Source organism: Cnephaeus nilssonii (assembly GCF_951640355.1).
Source record: "Cnephaeus nilssonii genome assembly, chromosome: 3".
Classification (NCBI taxonomy): Eukaryota; Metazoa; Chordata; class Mammalia; order Chiroptera; family Vespertilionidae; genus Cnephaeus; species Cnephaeus nilssonii.
The window spans coordinates 96,612,627-96,631,861 of record NC_137074.1 but is presented as its reverse complement, the minus strand read 5'-3'; positions in this window follow the sequence as shown (position 1 = coordinate 96,631,861).

Sequence of the window (19,235 nt, the reverse complement as noted above, 5' to 3'; positions counted from 1 at the left end):
CAGGACCGGGAAGGCACCCCAGCCAACATGTTGGTATTGCCAGTGTTTACTTTCCCAATGTTGTTGCCAATATTGTTGCTGTCATTTAAATAGTGGTCCCTACCAGTGTCATGCCCCAACTGTGCTGCTAACACAATTAGCACCAATGCTGCCAATGCCTATGTCTCACAGCAATTATAAAGCAGTAACTCTTCTGACAGCCACTTTTAAGTTTGTTTCAGCCCCCTAACCTGAGAGTTTGTGTGGGACATACCCAGATCTAGCTATGTAATCATCTCTGGACACAAACCAAGCTCAGGAGCATTCCTCTCTTTGGTGTTCAATATTTGCCAATAATCCTTCAACCAGCCTTGCCCTTCTTGACCCTCTTTTTCCCTAGGATGAATTTTTACTTTTCTAGGCAGCTTTTTTTTTTTCTTTCTGTAAAGCTACCTCTGGCTGCTCTTCAGCAGTCCTCCAAATTATGCCCTAACACATGTGAATCAGACAATAAATACACACTAGGCTCATGTAGTGACCACTGCACACAGATTAAGGGCTCAGTCCCACAAGACTGCCCCACTTCCTGTACTAATTATGAGTCCCAGCTAGTAATCTATACTCTGATCAAGTGGCTATAAATTGGGGGTTCCAACAACCCCCACTTCAGGTTTGATAATTTGTTATAATGTTCCCTCACAGAACTCAGGGAAACATTTTACTGATTTACATAAAAGGACATAACTCAGGAATGGTCAGATGGAAGAGATATTGGGGCATTTGTGTGGAGTGGGCATGTGTGGAGCATGCATATCCTCTCTGGGCATGTCACCCTTCCAGCACTTTCTCAACACGAAAGCCTACAAAGTCTTATTATTCATAAATATTTTTAGTTGCAATCTCTACCCCCACCTTCCCTTTCTTAGAAGTCAGTAGCTGGAACTGAAAGTTCCAACTCTCTAATCACTTTTTCTTCCTACTGATCAGCCCCATCCTGAAGCTATCTAAGACACCTATCCTATGTCTTCACCTTTAGCATAAACTCAACTGTGATTAAGAGAGGTTACTTATGAATAATAGAAGATACTCCTCTCACTCAGAAAATTCCAAGGGTTCTGTGCCAAAAACTGGGGACAAAGTCCAAATATATATTTTTATTTTACAACATCCATCATGCTCCTTTTGGGATATGGTAGAAAATAACATGATATTATATCAAATCATATGATATGATAATTAAAACTATGTGATATGACAAAGATCATCTATAAAAGAACCCTAAAATCAGATGAAATCTAATTCAAGTGAGAAGATATAGTCATTTGAGTAAAAAATGCCATAGACATTAGAAAACATTCTTTTCTTTCTGTTCTCTTTGTTGTTTTTTAAAAGATATGTAGTTCCAATAATATATCATCCAAATCTCCCAGTGAAGCACAATAAAATGAATTCACTGAAAATAAATGTATATGACACCATTTAATTAGTGCTATTTATTTGAGATAATGTAGTCCTAGTTATATCATGATTACCCAGAGTGCTTATTAAACATGAAGATTCCCAGGGGCACTGGGAATCTTCCAGGTAATTCCAGGTAGTATGCCAGGTAACCTGATGTACACAAATTTTAAAAGCTGCTGATTGAAGGAACTGATAATAACAATATAGATTGTATGCTGGAAAAACTGGTACAGATTTAATTAAGTTACACTGAAAATATAAATTTAAATTAGCATTGAATAAAATGCAAATGAGAGTCAAGAAGAATTTGGCTTGGTGATAGTATTGCTTCTGTCCAATATCATGCCTGTTCCTTTCCCTTGAATCAAGATTTTACTTTATGTGCCAGCTAAAACTTTTAATGACTGTAATAACTTTCTAAAGGTATTAGTCAAATGTTTAAATCAACTCTTGGTTAAAACTGCATGAGGCAATCCAGATGAGATAAATGGATATTTATACTTAAGTATGTAATAGATAAAAGATAATGAAAAGAAGTGCGTTGTTAATAACTTCCACCTTTGTTTTTTTTTTTTTAAAGAAAATTCTTTGGTGTAAAATGTAGAATAGTAATTTTCTTTTTCTGTGAAAGAAACCTATTTCATACAACCTTAACCAGCTTTCACTCTGTACAGTATTCTCTCTTTTTACTGAAGCATCTTGTCCTAGCTTCAGATTTTAAACTTTAAAATGCCTAAGAAAAAAATTTTTAATCTTCTTTCTCATTGGAATACAGAACACTTATCTGACTCACACTTAGAGAGTATATGGATTACACATGCAAAAAAGGAACCAGTCCAGTGAAGCAATTCTTTTCCTTCTTTGTTGGATATCAGTATAGGTTCTAATGAGCTCAACCTCCTGGGGAGCATTTTAATGGTTTTCCCAAACTCCCCTGATGACCATGTTTATGCTATTTTGATACAGTATACAGGTCTTGTGTAGCAATTAGCATTCAAATGGACCACTGATTTCCCTTTTACTGAGTGGGTTTCTACTTCCCGGCTCAGAAATGGAATCCAATGAGTTAAAGCTTGTAATAATCAAGACATATTAACAATTCAAATCCTAAATTAAATAATACAAGATAGAATATGCCAAAGGGTAGCATTATTCATGTCACAAATTTGTTAAACCAACAAAAGGAAGCAAAATAATAGAGAGGGCAAATTTTCATGGTTAATGGTCTATCAGCAAGTGTGAGTAGCAAGAAAATAACATGCTATATATAATTCAACATGATATCGAATAATGGAATATGGTGATATTTAGGCTTAAAACTTTGCAATGTCTTTAACCACTGTTTATATTGTTTTCTACATAGTCATTGATAAAATTCAAGCAAGAGAAAAATGAAGTAAAACTTCAGCGTGTCACATTGATAAATATTTTAGGATATTTTGGAAAATCACCTAGTAAGCTTATGAGGAGCTGGCAATTACCCCAGACTGATCTTGAGAATCCAAGTGTTTTGCAAACTCCTTGAAATCTACCATGGCATCTAAAAGCATCTAATATTTTATATGAGAATATTGTGAGTCATTGATCCCTGCAAAATCTCATGAAATCCTTCATAGAGAAATGCATGTCTATTTATACAAGTAAGTAATAATACTTCCTTTTCATCATTAAATTTAAAAGATAGAACAAATAAAAGTGGAGTGATTTTGCACCTCAAGTCTTTATAATTCATATAAATATTATTGATCTAATTATAATCTTCCTTTATTGTTGTAGAAACTGAAGAAACCCAAGTGACACTTAGAGAAATGGAGTCACACAGCTTTATTACGCCAGTGGTCTCAGAGGAGTTGCCTCCAGAGTCTGAGCCAACCAATATGGTGGAAGCCCTTCTTTTATCCCCTTTTGGTTTCTTTGTCCCCTAAATATGGATGGGGACTTCTGAACCTTTCGTGGGCCAAAAAGCCCCATGGGTTGGGATGGGGGTCTTGAGATCATATCTAAGGGCTTGGCCTGGCGCCAGCACTGATAACCCCCTCCAGGGGTAATGTATTGTTCATGGTTTATGGCCGCTGTAAAATGTGAGCATTTAGGTAACAGGTCTTGCAAGACCAGATTGTGGAGGAAAGGGGCAGTGACTTATAGGTTATCAAGAATGTACATTAGGTTACTGCACAGATTCAGATTGCTAGCCCCCCAAACATCAGGGTTACATTGGAATTAGCCTTTTAGCCTTCTCATTATTTCTGGGTCTATGTCCATACCGAATGGTTAAAAATTAATGAAGTAATAAAGAACTTGAATTGAAAAAAATAAAGAAAACTAATTTTACTAAATCTCTCTCTCTCAACACTTACAAAATAAATAAATAAATAAATAAATAAATAAATAAATAAATAAATAAATAAATAAATAAAAGGATAGCAGCTTGGTGAGCAATAACTTACCAGATTTGCAAAAGAACAAAATAGTCATTATTATTCATATCTACAAATGAATGGGCAAGCAGAAAAAATTAAACTCACAGTATTTTATTTAAAGAAATATTTTGCTACATTTATGCTCTACACAAATAGCATGAATATATTTTTAGCACAATTAACCAAATACCCTCGAGCCTACTTTTCTGCTCATGGCTTTAGGCTAGTTAATGTGAAACTTAATTTGTGCTAATCTTCTCAAGGTTAGTAAAGTGTGAAATATACTGTACATTGGATTTACCCAACTTACAGCAGCATTGAATCAATGTAAAATTTTAAAAAATAATGTGTTATAGTTTTTTAATAAAATAGAGACTGCAACTAAGAAAAGCTCTTAAAATAAAGGTAGGAATTACAGGACGACACTAAAGTTGCATTTACATATTATTTATCTTAAAGCTGGAACTCGAGAGCTTTGGAGAAGTCACCTGAATGCTGCCCTTAACAAAATGTTTGTTCTGTTTTCAGAACTATCTTATCTAATAGTGAATAATAATATAATTGTCTAGGATCAGAGAAGCCAACATTGGAGTTTCTCTTCTGTATAGGAATTAACTTCCCCAATTATCTCAAGCTAGAAAGAATATGGACCTTATATTTAGGGAACTCTGTGAAGCCATTAAGTAGCCTAGTTAGTTACATACCTAGTCTAGTGACATACCTGATTCATCTCAAAAGCAGTAGTGGCATGTAAACAAGTTTTAAACGCACAGCAGTTGGTAAGAAAAATGGGTGTGGTATACAATTTGTATTCTGAACGTGCAAGGCTATTACACTAAAAGAAAATCCTACAAAACACTTAATGGATTAAACTTGAAAAGGAGTAATGATGTGAAAAAATATATAGGAGAAGAAGCAAATTGCATGCAATAAGGCAGAAAATAAAATTCATTGAGATTTAGGTTTATACAAACAGAGTTATCGCAAATATGCTGCAGTTTGCATTATTTTCTGTGAACTAATAACAAAGCTACAGAAATGTGCTAAGGTTGAATAACTTAATCCTACAAAATTAAAGTACACGTATGTTTGCATGTGTATGTATCCATACCATTTAGCTACATGATATTGAAAGCCATATTCTAACCATATACCAGCATTTAAAAGAAATGAAAAGCAAAATAATTAGAAATTTATTTTAAAAAATGACAGCAGCCCTATTAATCTATAATGATCTAAATGTGGTTGCGTACAATATATAAAATTCTTTGAAATTTAAAGTGATATGCAATACAAGGGGCTATGATGTATACCTTACATGGCAAAGGCAGAAAAAAATAATGTTTTGTGAAAGCCAATTTAGTCTTTTATATGACTATGAATACCCATTTGTGGGACAAATACACATGTTATTCTTCCTTTATGAAGATTATAGTATGAAACCACTTTTATTATGATAAGTTATTCATTATGGAAGCTAGTCAAGCTGGAAATAGAAACATGGTGGAAAAAATGTCTTAGTCATATTTAGAATGGCTTTACTTAAAAGGGAAGAATTTAGAGAGAGAAAAAAGAGAAATTCACAGTTTAAATTTTCTTTTTCTTAAGGAAATTTTATCTCCTGATTTCAGAAAAGGCTTATATTTCAGATCCATTTTGTAACAGATGCAAACATTTCTCCATAATTTGTAGTATTGCTAGAGTAACTTTCTAGAGAAAATTTTGAATAACACACCACTGGTATCTTTTCAAATAGTCTGGAAAACACATCCAAGAATGTAAGGTAGAGAACTTTCTATCAGATGGGTGGAATAATTCTATTGATTAGAATTAGAAAAATAATGTGCTACCTCAAGATAATCAATGCTTAACTATGGCTGTACTTTTGTTGTATTCATAATTATTCATGTATTATGAAACAGTTGACATCCTATGTAAGTGTGCAGTAATCACGTAATTTTCTACCTTAATAAGTGACTTAAATTTTCATATCACTAATTACATGGGATTTTAGTGATCTATCTTTGCAAGACTAAGTCGTATGTGTATATATATATATATTACACCTTCTCAGGCATGACTCAAAATTTAAAAATGTTATAACTTATCTTTACCCATTCAAATTCTAATCTTTCTTCAGAAATTAGCACTGGGTTTCACTTTCTTTATGAGACATTTTAATATTTTTAGCCAACACTGATTTTTCTATTTCTGATAACCTAGATCACCTTGATTTAAAAAGTTTAAAACTTTTTATTATTTTATAGAAATACCCGGAGAAAGACTAGGGTCCAGTTTTGCAATATCATGGTAGAAAAATATATGCTCAAATAAGACTGGCAAACAAAAAGCTTTAAAAGAAAGAGACTTTTGATGGCATAAAACTTGGCAAAGGAGATCATAAAGTCAAAAGACAGACAAACCAACTTAGGGGAATAATTTATAATGCAATGGCACAAGACTAATACCTGTAAAATTTAAAGAGATTAGTAATTCATGGGTGACTAAAACCAAATGTATGAAAAGATATCAAGCTTATTAAGAGTTGATGATTTACAAATGAAGTAACAATGAGATTAATAGTATGGTTACCAATCTCTTATTTCCCTAACTTGACTAATTTTTTCTTCATAGCACTTAACATCATCTGACACATATTTGCTTTTTTACCTGTTAATTATTTGTGTCTCCCTCCTAGAATATGAGCTCCATTAAAACACACCGTGCGTCTTTTTTTTACTGCTTTAATATAATACTTGGCAGCAGTTGTGATATACAGGAGGAACAGAACAAATATGAATATAAATTATTACTTTATTCTCACCCACTGGTAAGTTGAAAAAAAGTAATTCTATCTATTGCTGACTAGAATGTGGGGAAAGTAATAGTCTTCACATTGCTAGAAAAACAAGTGAATTAGTATAGTCATTTTGGAGAGCAATTTTATAATAGCTGTTAAAATGAGACGCCAGGATCTAGCTCCTAGATTTCTGTCCTAGAGAAATGAAAGTACTGGTATGTAAGGTTGTCTAGAAAAGGTCTGCATAATGCAGCACTATTGCTAAGTACAAAATGCAGAAAGAAAGAAAAAGGTGAATGGTTACCAACAGGGAAAAGGAATAAATTTCTGTACATTGATGTTATGGAACTTTTTGCTGACAAAAACAAACAAAAATGAGTATAAGCTTTACTAGTTGATTTGGAAACATTACTACTAATATTGATTGGGGGTGGGGGAGCAGAAAAGCAAGACTGTATCATTCCTTTTAAAATAATAACGACCTCAAACTGTATTGTACCTGCACACGTCTGTGTATGGTTACATGAGCCTGGGAGAAATGCAACATCAGCAATAGTTTGTTAACATGGGTTATGTATGAGGATCGTGATATAGGAAAACAAGGTGAGTATAAATAAGGGAGTGGCGGGCATAATAAGAATAGATTTTAAAAGAACATGCTAACAAAATCAGCATTGATTCATTATTAAGTTGATATATTTATATCAAATGATACATGCAAATATATAGAAATGTAAAATGAATGAAAAAAACTCATAGAAGACAAATGTTCAGTAAATATTATTTAAAAGGAAAAAAAGTTACAAAAAAGAATGTCAGAGGGGATGTCCAGGGAAGCAAACACACTCAGAACTTCGCTATTGTCTATTACCTTTCATCAAAAATCCAGTTTCACATTTGAGCTATAGTCCCATCTTTAATTTGTTTTACTACAAGTATTTTCCAAGTGGTATTCTAAGCATGGTGTTTCCATCTCCTGTCATCCAGCTGCCTGCAAACTCCTTTGCAATCTGAGAATTCCACAGATCTGCTGCTTCAAAGGCCCATCCTACTAGTCCACCTGCATCCTCCCCACAGGGAAACTTGCACCTCCCGTAACTTCTGATGTGTTCCCTTGTGTTGCTTCTTTCTCACAGTCCACTTATTCTCAGTCATGTTTTCTAGTTTTTCTTTCTCTTTGCACCTTACATAGAGCTGTGTATGGTCAATAGAAAATGTCTATTTAAAAAAAGGAAAAGAAAATGGTAACTTCATGAGGCAATAGATATGTTAATTATCTTGATTGTGCTGACCGTTTCACAGTATACAGATATATCAAAACACCAAGATGTACAGCATAAGTAATATATATAACTTGTATGCATTTATTATACCTCAGAAAAGCTGATAAAAAGAAAGCATGTAGAGGCAATAGCTCTGAACTCTAAGAAAAGAGATACAGGTAAAAGGAGATTATGCAACAAAAACAAAAAAACACATACTTCAAATTACAAGGCAAAAAAAAAAAGTTTTCAGGGGCATTAATTGCAACACTTTGCTTAAGAAAAAGAACAGGTCATTTTTACTAAGGCTCAACATGAAGCTAAAAACTAGCTTGAAAAAAAATGCAGATACAGTAGTTTCACTAGCTTTTTTGTTTAGAAAAAGAGCTCTGAAAAAAATATTTTTTCATGGATCAATAGAAGCAAAACAGATAGTTCTAACTCATTTTGGAATACAAGTATTTTGTATGGTTTATACTATGTTATTATTGTAATTTAACATTTAATTTATGTAAAGAAAAATTCAAGTAAGCAGTGCAGCTCCCCTTTTCATATATGATGAAAATTCAATATTGTTTTCCTCTAATAAATATTTTAATGTCCAATCAATCTTCTGAAATTGGGAATTTGGCTTTATTTTATTCTTAGCCCCAAATATTTCACTTACCACCTCCTTCTCCTAGGCTCTCCTTCACTACCTAAATTAACATATATTCCATTATTTATCTACTTATCTACAGTTTCAGATAATGCAGAATGAAAGCCAATGCTTTCACAGAAAGTCAAGAGATTTGTTCTGAAATTATCCCTTAGTACTGCACAAGTAAATTTCTGGAGTTAAAAGTGAAGTGTAAAACAAAAGATGAAGCAGTTTTTATATTGAACATTTCTGTTCCAAACTGCTTTACATTATTGGCCAATATGTGTGGATATTTTTTTTGGGAAAAAAACAACAAGCAAGTTAAAGAATTTTTAGTAGCACGAATTCTGGTGCAGAACCAGGTATGGACAGACATGACTGATTCATGGCCAACTTTGGAAACAGATGGTCTCAGAATAGCATCCTATTCCTATACCAGGTGTTTGATGACTTCATGATGTTCCCCAGATGTTTCAATTCCTTCTGTTATATGACTTTTCAAGAAGACACCCTGATCTTCTAAACACATCTAAACTCCCATGGTGCAATGAAATCACTCCATATATTCTGCATCTTTTTTCCTCACATTTTAAAGGTAACAACTGCTAATCTGACCAAGTAAGTCATGTAATTTAGACCAAAAGTCAATAAATCTACTTTTTGGAGCAAAGCAGAGTGCAGTTCTTTAACATGAATACATAAAGCAATGCAGACCAGCTACCTGACCCTTCTCTCTAGTAACACACAGACCTTATGGCAAAGTGTTTTAACTTCATACACAATTTGTGTTGAGCCTGCCTGAAGCCAGCTTCACTGGCATAGGATATTCTTTTCTCTCACCCTTGTCCCTTGCTAATGGGTCCAAGATGATTGAAGATGGTGAGCGCATTGAAAACAATATAGCTGGTACAGATGCAGCACTCCCAAGCTACAAGCAGATTTTGAAGAAGCAGTATATATAAATAGTCTTTTATATAAAATAAATCCTCTTTATGTGTCAAAATTCTACACTAAAATCTCATAGGAAAAAAATGATTCTGAGGATCATGTGTGTGTGTGTGTCTCACTTTAGTCGATCTTCAATTTATGTTGTGCAAGTCAATATCCTCTCCCAAACTGAGTATGTCAATTTAAAATGCCCTAAATTATTTGCACTATTTTTTATTGTCTAATAAGTGACATTACCTCTGGTGGGGCATAGTTATGTGAATGTATGAGCACTGGTTTTTAAGAGAAGGGCTCTACTATTTCCTTGAAAAAGATGAATATATTATGAACTTGAGTTAAATATCCTTTCATTACTCATTCTTAAGAGAATTTGAGATCATCGTTCTTTATCCCTTCACAAGTTCTCTTGGGAATTGGAGCTTGCTTAATTCATTTTGATTTTTGAGACTTTATTCTCAAAGCAGTTCAGTGATAAGGAATAGACTGACTTCTTTTTCCATTTCAATTTTAAGAATTTTTGGTCATTAAAACTATCTTTAGTTGAAGTTTAGAAGAAGTATTGCACATATAGGTTTCCTTTTTAAACATGGTTTTGAATGAAATGAAGGTCATAGAACCCATCTGTAGCATTATTTTATGCTCTCTCTTCTGTTTTAAGATTTTCAAAGAATTAATTAAAAGTTGATAGGATTGCCCCTTAAACCAATTATCCCTTTGGTATGAAATGCTGACAATACATTACTGAGTTTTCAAATAAGTTGAAAAAATTTTCAGTTAGGCAACAGCATTACCTTAATTTATAAACATTAATACAAAAAAAAAATACCTGACTGTTTAAATAATCACTCCACATTGCATTATCAGCATTATCTCTTTCTGCTGTTCGTAAGTCTACCTGATACATTGCCAATCTATAATAACAGTTCACAAGCATGCATATTTTCTCTGATATTGAATAGAGCGTTCCAGCTGATGTGTTTCTGAAATCTAGAGAAAGCATTTCACCAGATTTAGACTGTGTTTCAATTTCTCAGTTGATGAACTTCCCTAACCTGTTTGTCTTTTCAATCTTGCAGTATGGAGGACTGATGGCTTCAGGGACTTTTGGCCTTTAACCTTTAAATCCATTTTCTTGTCATTGTATCATGACTGTCCCATTTTCCATATACACATTTAATTTTTTTCTTCCACATATATGCGCACACACACAAACAATATGAGATTAATAAAAGTTAAAGGCAGTGATTGAAATTACTTGAATTGTAAGGATTTTGTTTTCACACTATCAAAAAAAAAATCCTTGAAAAATAACAGCTAGTATTTATATGCTCTTACCATGGCAAGTATTGTGAAGAGTCTAACCATAATCCTTTCATTAAGATGAGGAATTAAAGCTCAGAGATGTTGAGTAACTTTCTAGATTCAAATTCTGTCTGGAAAAATTTACTCTCCCTAGTAGACTTAAGTTACTCAACATCTCTGAGCTTTAACTCCTCATCTTTAAATGAAAGTTTTGAGGTTAGATTCTTAGCAACACTACCAAGAAAAATGGAAACAAACTCATGGATAAGAGCAGGCAGACAGCTCTGGTGGAGGGTGGGGGGAGGGGATGTGGAGGCACTGAGCAAAAAAGAAATAAAGAGAGAGAGAATTCATGGACATAGACAACAGTGTGGTGATTGGGGGGGGGGGGGGGGGAGGGGACATAGAGGGGATAAATGGTGATGTAAAATAAAATAAAATACCTCCAGGTTCCAAGAATAATGAGAAGTCACTAAACTTAGTTTCTATAATAAATTGAAAATGTTTTGGCTCAATATAGATTGCTAAATTAGTGAATAATTGAAGTAAGAAATGAGCTCTGTACAGGCAATTCTTATTTTAAGAACAGATTTTTAATTCTTAATGTTCAGTAACAGCTCTGCTATTTGAACCTCAAATTCATTTTCTCACAGAGGCTTCAGTGACCAGAGAGGGTAATCGACCTTTCACTTAAACAACAGATCATTCTCTTTTTTCCCTTATTTAAATTAAATTTATTGGGGTGACATTGGTTAATGTGATCATATAGGTTTCAGGTATGGGTTTCTATGTTACAGATCTGCATATTGCACTATGTGCCCACCACCCAAAGTCATATTTTCTCCCATTACCATATATTTAGATTGTTCTTAAATAATTTAGTATCTCGGTTAAAAGTATGATATTGTTAACATCTTAACAATTTATATTTTAGAAAATATCACATCTTCAGTCTGTGACTTTACATTACAACTCCCTGAGTACTGTCACATCACCTAGGTGATGTCTCATTCTCATTTGAGAATCAAAGTGGTAGGTCAGGGAAAGTCAAAGTAACAAGAATGTAACTTGATGAAAATTCAGTAAAAAAGTCTCTATTTCCAGTCTTTATATAGTATTATGTATTAGCATATACAATTGCTTGGATGTGATTTACTGGTTAATTCCTGTTTTTCCTTTTTAGTTTGTTCTTTGTAATTGATGGGTAAGGTGTTGGAACATTTCTTGCTACTTCTATAAACCTTTCTGAAAATAAGTTGAGAAAAAAACAAGAATAAAACTTGCCCCAATATGTCACTAAATATTCAATAGTTCCTCATCTGCATAAAACATAGCCATAAATCCAATAAATCTTCAAAATTTTGACAATAGCATGGTTGATTTTCATAAATACATTTTTGTCTCCTAAAAAATGGGCAGGGGGGTGGATATTGCCAAACTTTCCAGTTGGTCACATCCTAAATTTTGTCCATGTATATCTCCATTTTGCACATTGATGCAATGCCACCTGAGAATTGCATCAATGTGCTATTTCTGCACACTAATGAAAATGTCAAAGATCAGGCTTAAAAATGTTAAATAAAACTGAGCCAATCAGTCCCCTACTGTTGTTCATTTTGAGGCCAACTTTATTCAAAGACTGCTTTACTCCCTGTTGTTACTTCTTAGCTAAGCCTATAATTGTCAGTAAACATTATCAAACAGGTTTTGGGATTGACACTGTGAAATATATGCTCTTGACTATGATCAAAAGTAACCATTCAAAAGCAGGATTAAGTCAAATGTCATTAATTTGGACTGCTCACAAGAGGAGTGCTGCAAATTGCCCGACACCAAAGCACCCCATCACCCTCGCAAATGTTCTCAGATGCGCTCAAGGATTTATTCTAGTCCATATTTCCGTGAAAACCACCAGGAAATTAACAAAAAATTAAAAGACATTTTTCCCAATTGAAAGGATAAGAAATATTCCTTTTAAAGATTTTATAAATGTAGGAAATCACACTGGTAGAGACCACTATTAACATATCATATTTTCTTACAAATAGATTCATAAATTTGATATTGTAGCATATTTGAAATTTTGTTTTCATATCCTGGTGTTTTTCACTTGACGTATATACTGTGATATGATTTAAAAATGTTTACCTTACATTTCCCAGAAGTAATTTCTCTAGTTAAATTTTAAGTCCACATTTGAATGTTAGTTTTTGTTATCTCTTAGTTTTAATGATAAAACACTTGATCTGCCATTTTATTTTTATAGCAAAAAACAGACCGACCAACTTCATGATACCCTTTCCTCTCTGTCTGGAATCCAATCTACCAAAATGGAAACTCACACTTGAGCCACATTCTCGGAACTCTCCTGACTGCTAGCATGCTGATTCTTTCAGCCATAATTTTTTATCCTCTTGTCAGTACTCTTAACTGTAAAAAGGATAGGCAGATACAGTTATCAGAAAGAAAATATTACTGTCATATCAGCAAATATAAACATTGAACCAAGAGGGAATGCAAAAAAATTGTTTGCTTTGGCCTTTAAGTCCCTCATCAGATCCTAACAAGGCACCTGTTTTCACTATTATGGTAACAATACCGCCTTCACTTTTTTTGCAAAGGCCCTCTTCTGTTAGCTGGGCTAAATGTGAGCCAGGGCCCCAGAATGTGCTTAACACCTCACCCCCAAAATGAGGAGCGCTGAGGGAAAACTCCACCTTGCCAAGTTTCATTCAAATGATGATGCCTGCTATGCACAACACCCTGCCCAGCCATAATGATATGAAGTTAGTTAAGACAAGGTCTTTGCCCTCAAGAAACTCACAGCCTGATGTGAGATAGAGATAAGTCCCTGATTACATAATATCATGATAACAAATGAACAAGTAATACAATGGACGAGCCTAAAATCAGACTGTGAGGTAAGAAATGGATTCCTGGAGGTGTCATTTCAGCAACTAGGAATTAGTAAGATAAACCATTTGTATCCTTGTGTGTGTATATGTGTGTGATTTGTATTGCATGGGGACAAATGACACAGAAAGTTCCAGGAAGAACAGAGGTGAGTTTGGGGAAACAAAGGACTCATTATGCTAAGTAAATTAGGTGCTAAGGGAGGGGTATAAGATAAAAGAGGTAGACATAAATTAGAAGAAGAAAAACTTTAACCCTCCCCTCAAGATGTTTATCTGAAAGCTCTAAGGAGAAATTTAACAGTGTATAGAAGGAATATTATATGTTTACTAGTAAATTTGCATTTTACCTGCAATATGGAAGATGAATTAGACAAAGGGAATATACTGGCGGCTGTAGACCATTCCATGGATTTTGATATACTGAGATTGCAGTGGTGGCAGTTGGGAGCAAGACTGGTTCAGAGAGAAATTTCAGATTTTGAATCTTCCGTTCTACATCCTACATCCTGAATGTCTCAGCAAGCTGGAGAGATAGGTAACCACTTCCTTTAACTCCAGGTGCCTATTTCCCGTATAATGAAGCTGAATTGAAACCACCCTATTCTAGTATCTTCACATGAAGTCACCAATTGCACTGATACACTCCTACTTGGAATGCTTTTAAGGACCATTGTTGAAAAAGAAAAATCAAAAGGCACAGTGAAAACGAAGTCACAGCAGGAGAAGGTGAATGATGTGCATATTGATGGTGGCTGCGGAAGGGGGGTAGTCCATCATTTTACCTTAGTGTTGGTGGGGGTGGGGAGGCTGATTACATTGAGCTACTCTCCCCTTCCGGGTCATCATCCCTCCATCAACAACCTGAGTCTGGGACCTGGACTCTTGTTCATTCTGCTGTATGGAGAGCTCTTGTTAGAGAGCAGAGACAGTTCCTGCATTGAAAAAAACCAACTATCCTTTTCAAATTATACTGCCCTCCACACAGATCGGTCAGTAGAAAAGCAAATACCCCTCCCGGCGAAGCAAGGCCTCAAGCTCCTGGTTAGGTTGACATATCGGTGCTGAAATCAGATGGCTGATAGAGGTGTAGTGCAGGAAGTACAAGAAACAGTCCAAGGAGTGGAATCTTGAAGAGAACGACATGAGAAGCTATGCTAATCTGAAGAAGCTGTAGTTATAAAGAATCTTAGTGGAAGATAGCAATCAGGGACACCAGAAAATGCACTGAAGTTCGAAGCCAGAGAATTTGGGACTTTTAGAGAAATGTCCCGATTGGAAGAGGTTACTGGAGATGATGCTTTATAGAGGGAGCAGGAAGCCAACAAAACCACTAAAGGTTCCAAAGAAAACACCCAGGATGAAGTGGAAAAGTCCCTCAGTGTTCACTTTTCTCTATGTACTAGCATCTGGGTGTTTGGCATGATAAATAGGAAATCCACAGACGGCTGACTGATTTTTCCCATATTCATCTCAATGTGAATTGTGATGCAGACAGGACTGGAATTTGTGGGGGAAAATGTAACCAGTAGTTTATTGTTGATATTAAAATAAATTTACTAGGAAGCATATCTGTATGCTTTCATCCAGGTGCTGGAATTATCGTAAGCATTTGTGAGACCTCCCTTTGTCCCTGATGGACAGTAGAAAGAAACAATTGGCCTAGTTTGTGGGAACCTTATACACTTCTGGAGAGATGTAGAAATAACTTAAAAAAAAATTAGCCCACAAGCTTGTACTTCAAAAAAATAGGACACGCCATGGTTATATTTGAATGAAAAATAAAAACAAATATTGTTAAACAACATCTACACAAAGCCACAAAGCTCCAGAGTGGATACTTTTTAAAAGATGTCCTGAGTTGGGAGACTCAAGATGGGTTCCAACAGATTTGCTTTCTCAAGGTACCTTTAGACCTGGAGACAATCATAGAACAAAAACAGACCTTTTATGGAGAATCCTGATGCCCAAACACTCCCCTGTTCCAGACTTATAGTGCAAGATCATGAGTCCAAAAGGAAAAGAATAGTACACAAGCACTTTGTCAAGAACTCACAATGGTCTGGCTCTTGCTCTTGTCACGTCTTGTCATATCACGCCTTAGCTCATCTTTTAGGAAGGGAGTTCTGAAAGACATAGCCACCCACAAAAACGCTTTGTTCATTTTATTTGCTCAGACCTTTATGCATGCGTGCGTGTGTGCATATGTGCGCGCGCGCGCACGCGCGCGCGCACACACACACACACACACACACACACACACACACACACACGGGAGCTTTGAACTCCAAAGCAGAACACAGCTCTACTGTTGCTATTCATTTCTATTAAGAGTATAATCAAAATTTATCCAAGCATTTCAGACATTCTTCTAATTAAGATTTTGTAGCTTCTCTCAGTTAATGTATTTGTTTCTTTCCTGACCTCTCAAGAGTATTTTAAAAGGAAGGTTATTGTGATTATAGTGTGAGATAGCAACTTTCTTCTATTTCAGCTTTATTTATCCTACTCAGAGCCATTTCTAGGCTGTTGTCCAAAATAGCCTCTAACCACCTAAGCTGTTCAATGAAGTGTATCAGAAAGCAATCCTTGAACTAGCTCTCAAAATATGTTCTCTTCCTTCATTTGAACATAGCTGCATGCCAATCAACAGCAAAGCAATTAAAATCCTGCCAAGATCAAAGAACGTGCCTTGCTACAGCCTTGCCAATCTATAAAAACATTTCCTCATCTCTTTTTGTTAAGGCTCTGGCGATCTGCAGTACAGAAATATCCAAGAATGTACTTATGCTCTTCATAATTCTTTATCTGTTTCCAAATATATGTCAACAAATTTCTTATACATGCTGCCAGTTTCCAGTTTTCCTCACCTTAGGCTGCTCTGTTTGATATTTCCCCTCCTTTTGCAAAGCACCTGTCTTTACTTCAGTATTCCACCTTTCATCTTGGAGGTGCTTGCATTTGCCTTTAATATCTTCATTGAGGCTACATTGCTTGAGGACTCATCATGTCTTCTAGCTAGTGTGCATATTAGTTTTCTTTATGTGTTCTTCTTTGGTTAATAAGATCTTTTTGCAGATTTTTTATGCAATCTATTGTATCCAAGCACACTCTGATATTAACTCCTTTGAATTAGTCAGAGAATACATTGCTGTGGGCGGCAGGCAGTCTCTTTCTGGATTATTCTGCCATCTCATCAATAATTGAAAGGACCAGCTAAGTAATTTTCCATACTTTCTCCTAATCCTTTTGCTCCCCACTGAGTGCATTTGAGATGAACTCACACCATTTCACTCAAAAATTTAAAAAATTTTTGGGGTGTTCAGAGCACAGCTGTGTGACAGAATGATAAGAAGCAGACCAAACAATTTCTGTGAACCCAAAACTGTTTATAAATGTAAAAAGACATGGAGAATTGCTGTAATTAATATGAATAATTTAAGCAAAAACTATGTCAGCTAAAAAACCTAGGTAACTGAGGCAAACTTATGTTTTGGTTTAAATGATATAAGTGATGATCTACATTTAAGATTTTACTTTGTGTAAGTTAAGCACTGCTTCACTAGAAATGTTTCTCACAACAGGCATTTATTGGATAGGATCGTGAATCTATAAAACCTTTATCTCTAATTATTATGGTATTTTTGTTTTAAATGTAAAAATATGTGTGAGAAAATTGAAACAACTACAAGTTGAAGTCTGGAAAATTCAGGTCTTATATTTAATCTTTTCACTTTTTTCTATAGACATCATGTCATTTATGGAAGTGCCAAACCCCAATATTTTATTTTCTTCCACTTGTCCCTCAACTAGTTTCTTCTTAGAAGGTCAATATTTTAAAAATTATATTTTCCCAGAGAAGTTCCTTTGTCAAATCCACCCTGAACTTGTGACACTAGAAGTTCTCCATGGGTGCTTTCATTTCTTTAGAGGCTAAATGTAGTTCCTTGTCATGTCATGGATGACCCTTCCATGGCCATTGGTTTTGGGGAAAAAAACTTACTGCTCAGAGAGTGCCATAGCTGACAGCACTCACAATTTTTAGAAAACCTAAAAAGCAACTATAGTATAGTTTACCTAGTATATTATATGTTTTTGTTAAAAATTTCATGATCATATCTTATTCTACTATGTACCATCAATATTTTTAAATTTTATTTTGAGATAAACCAAATAATTCTAATTTTTTTTGGTAAATATTAAAAACAAACATGACATCAACTTTTTTTTGTGTTTCATGAATTCCTTTTAAGATTTGTGTTTATTTTTTAATGATTTAATTAAAAGGTAGCAATAACTTTATATTATAGTATGAGATATTGCCAAGTGAATTTTACTTTTTTTTGAATTTTACTTTTAAAATGAGTTTTTAGATTTCACTGACCCAACAAATGCAATGATTGACAGATACCTAAATCACTAATACATAGGACATCAAACATTTATTAAATTCCTCTATATATAATGATACTATCCTCCTATATTATAAAAGGCTAATATGCAAATTGACCAAACAGTAGAATGACCGGTCGCTATGATGAACACTGACCACCAGGGGGCAGACGCTCAATGCAGGAGCTGCCCCTTGGTGGTCAGTGCGCTCCCACAGGGGGAGTGCCGCTCAGCCAGAAGCGGGCTCACGGCTGGCTAATGCAGTGGCAGAGGCAGGTCACCTCTGCATCAGTCGGACATCCCCCGAGGGCTCCCAGACTGTGAGAGGGCACAGATCAGGCTTTGGGACCACCCCCTGAGTGCACAGATTTTGTGCACCAGGCCTCTAGTTAATGATAATTTAAGATTTTTTTTTTTACCAAGTAATTATATGCTTGACATACACAATACATGCTCCTATGATGGAGTCTGTTATTCCTAATTTGTTTATTCATCCAGTCAATAGGGGTAAAGCAATCACTAGATGCCTCCACTGTTCTCTATGGAGGAGATACATGAACAGAGACCTAAACAGCAAAAGGGGCCAGCTGTGTAGTGATATGGAGTAGAGTGGGGGCTATAATAAGCAAAGGAAACATCTAATGTGAAGGCCATAAGGCAGAAAAGAGTTGAAGCATAATATTTCAGGAAAAAAGTATGGCAAAAGAGGTCAGAGTATAGGCCTTGTAGGCAATAGGAAGTAGTGTAAAGGAATGACGCACTCTAAAATCTAGGTAGAGAATAGGGGAAACAACCCTTGTAGCAATATCAATCAAAATGCATTTACATATCCTTTGACTTAGCAATATCTACCTCCAGGTATACTAGCACATATGTGAATGAAGTTTGGACAAGGTTATTTATCACAGCATATTAGCAAAAGATTAAAAACAACTAAATTAGTATAGGAGGAAAAAAGAAAAGGAAACAGAAAATAAGTGAAATAATAATAATGAATTTATAATGTAGTGATAATGGATATAATAAGATAAAGACAGAAAAAGTAAAATGGAAAAAATGAGAAAAAAATAGAAAAACAAAATAAGATAAGGAAAATTAATAACAATAAGAATAGGCAAA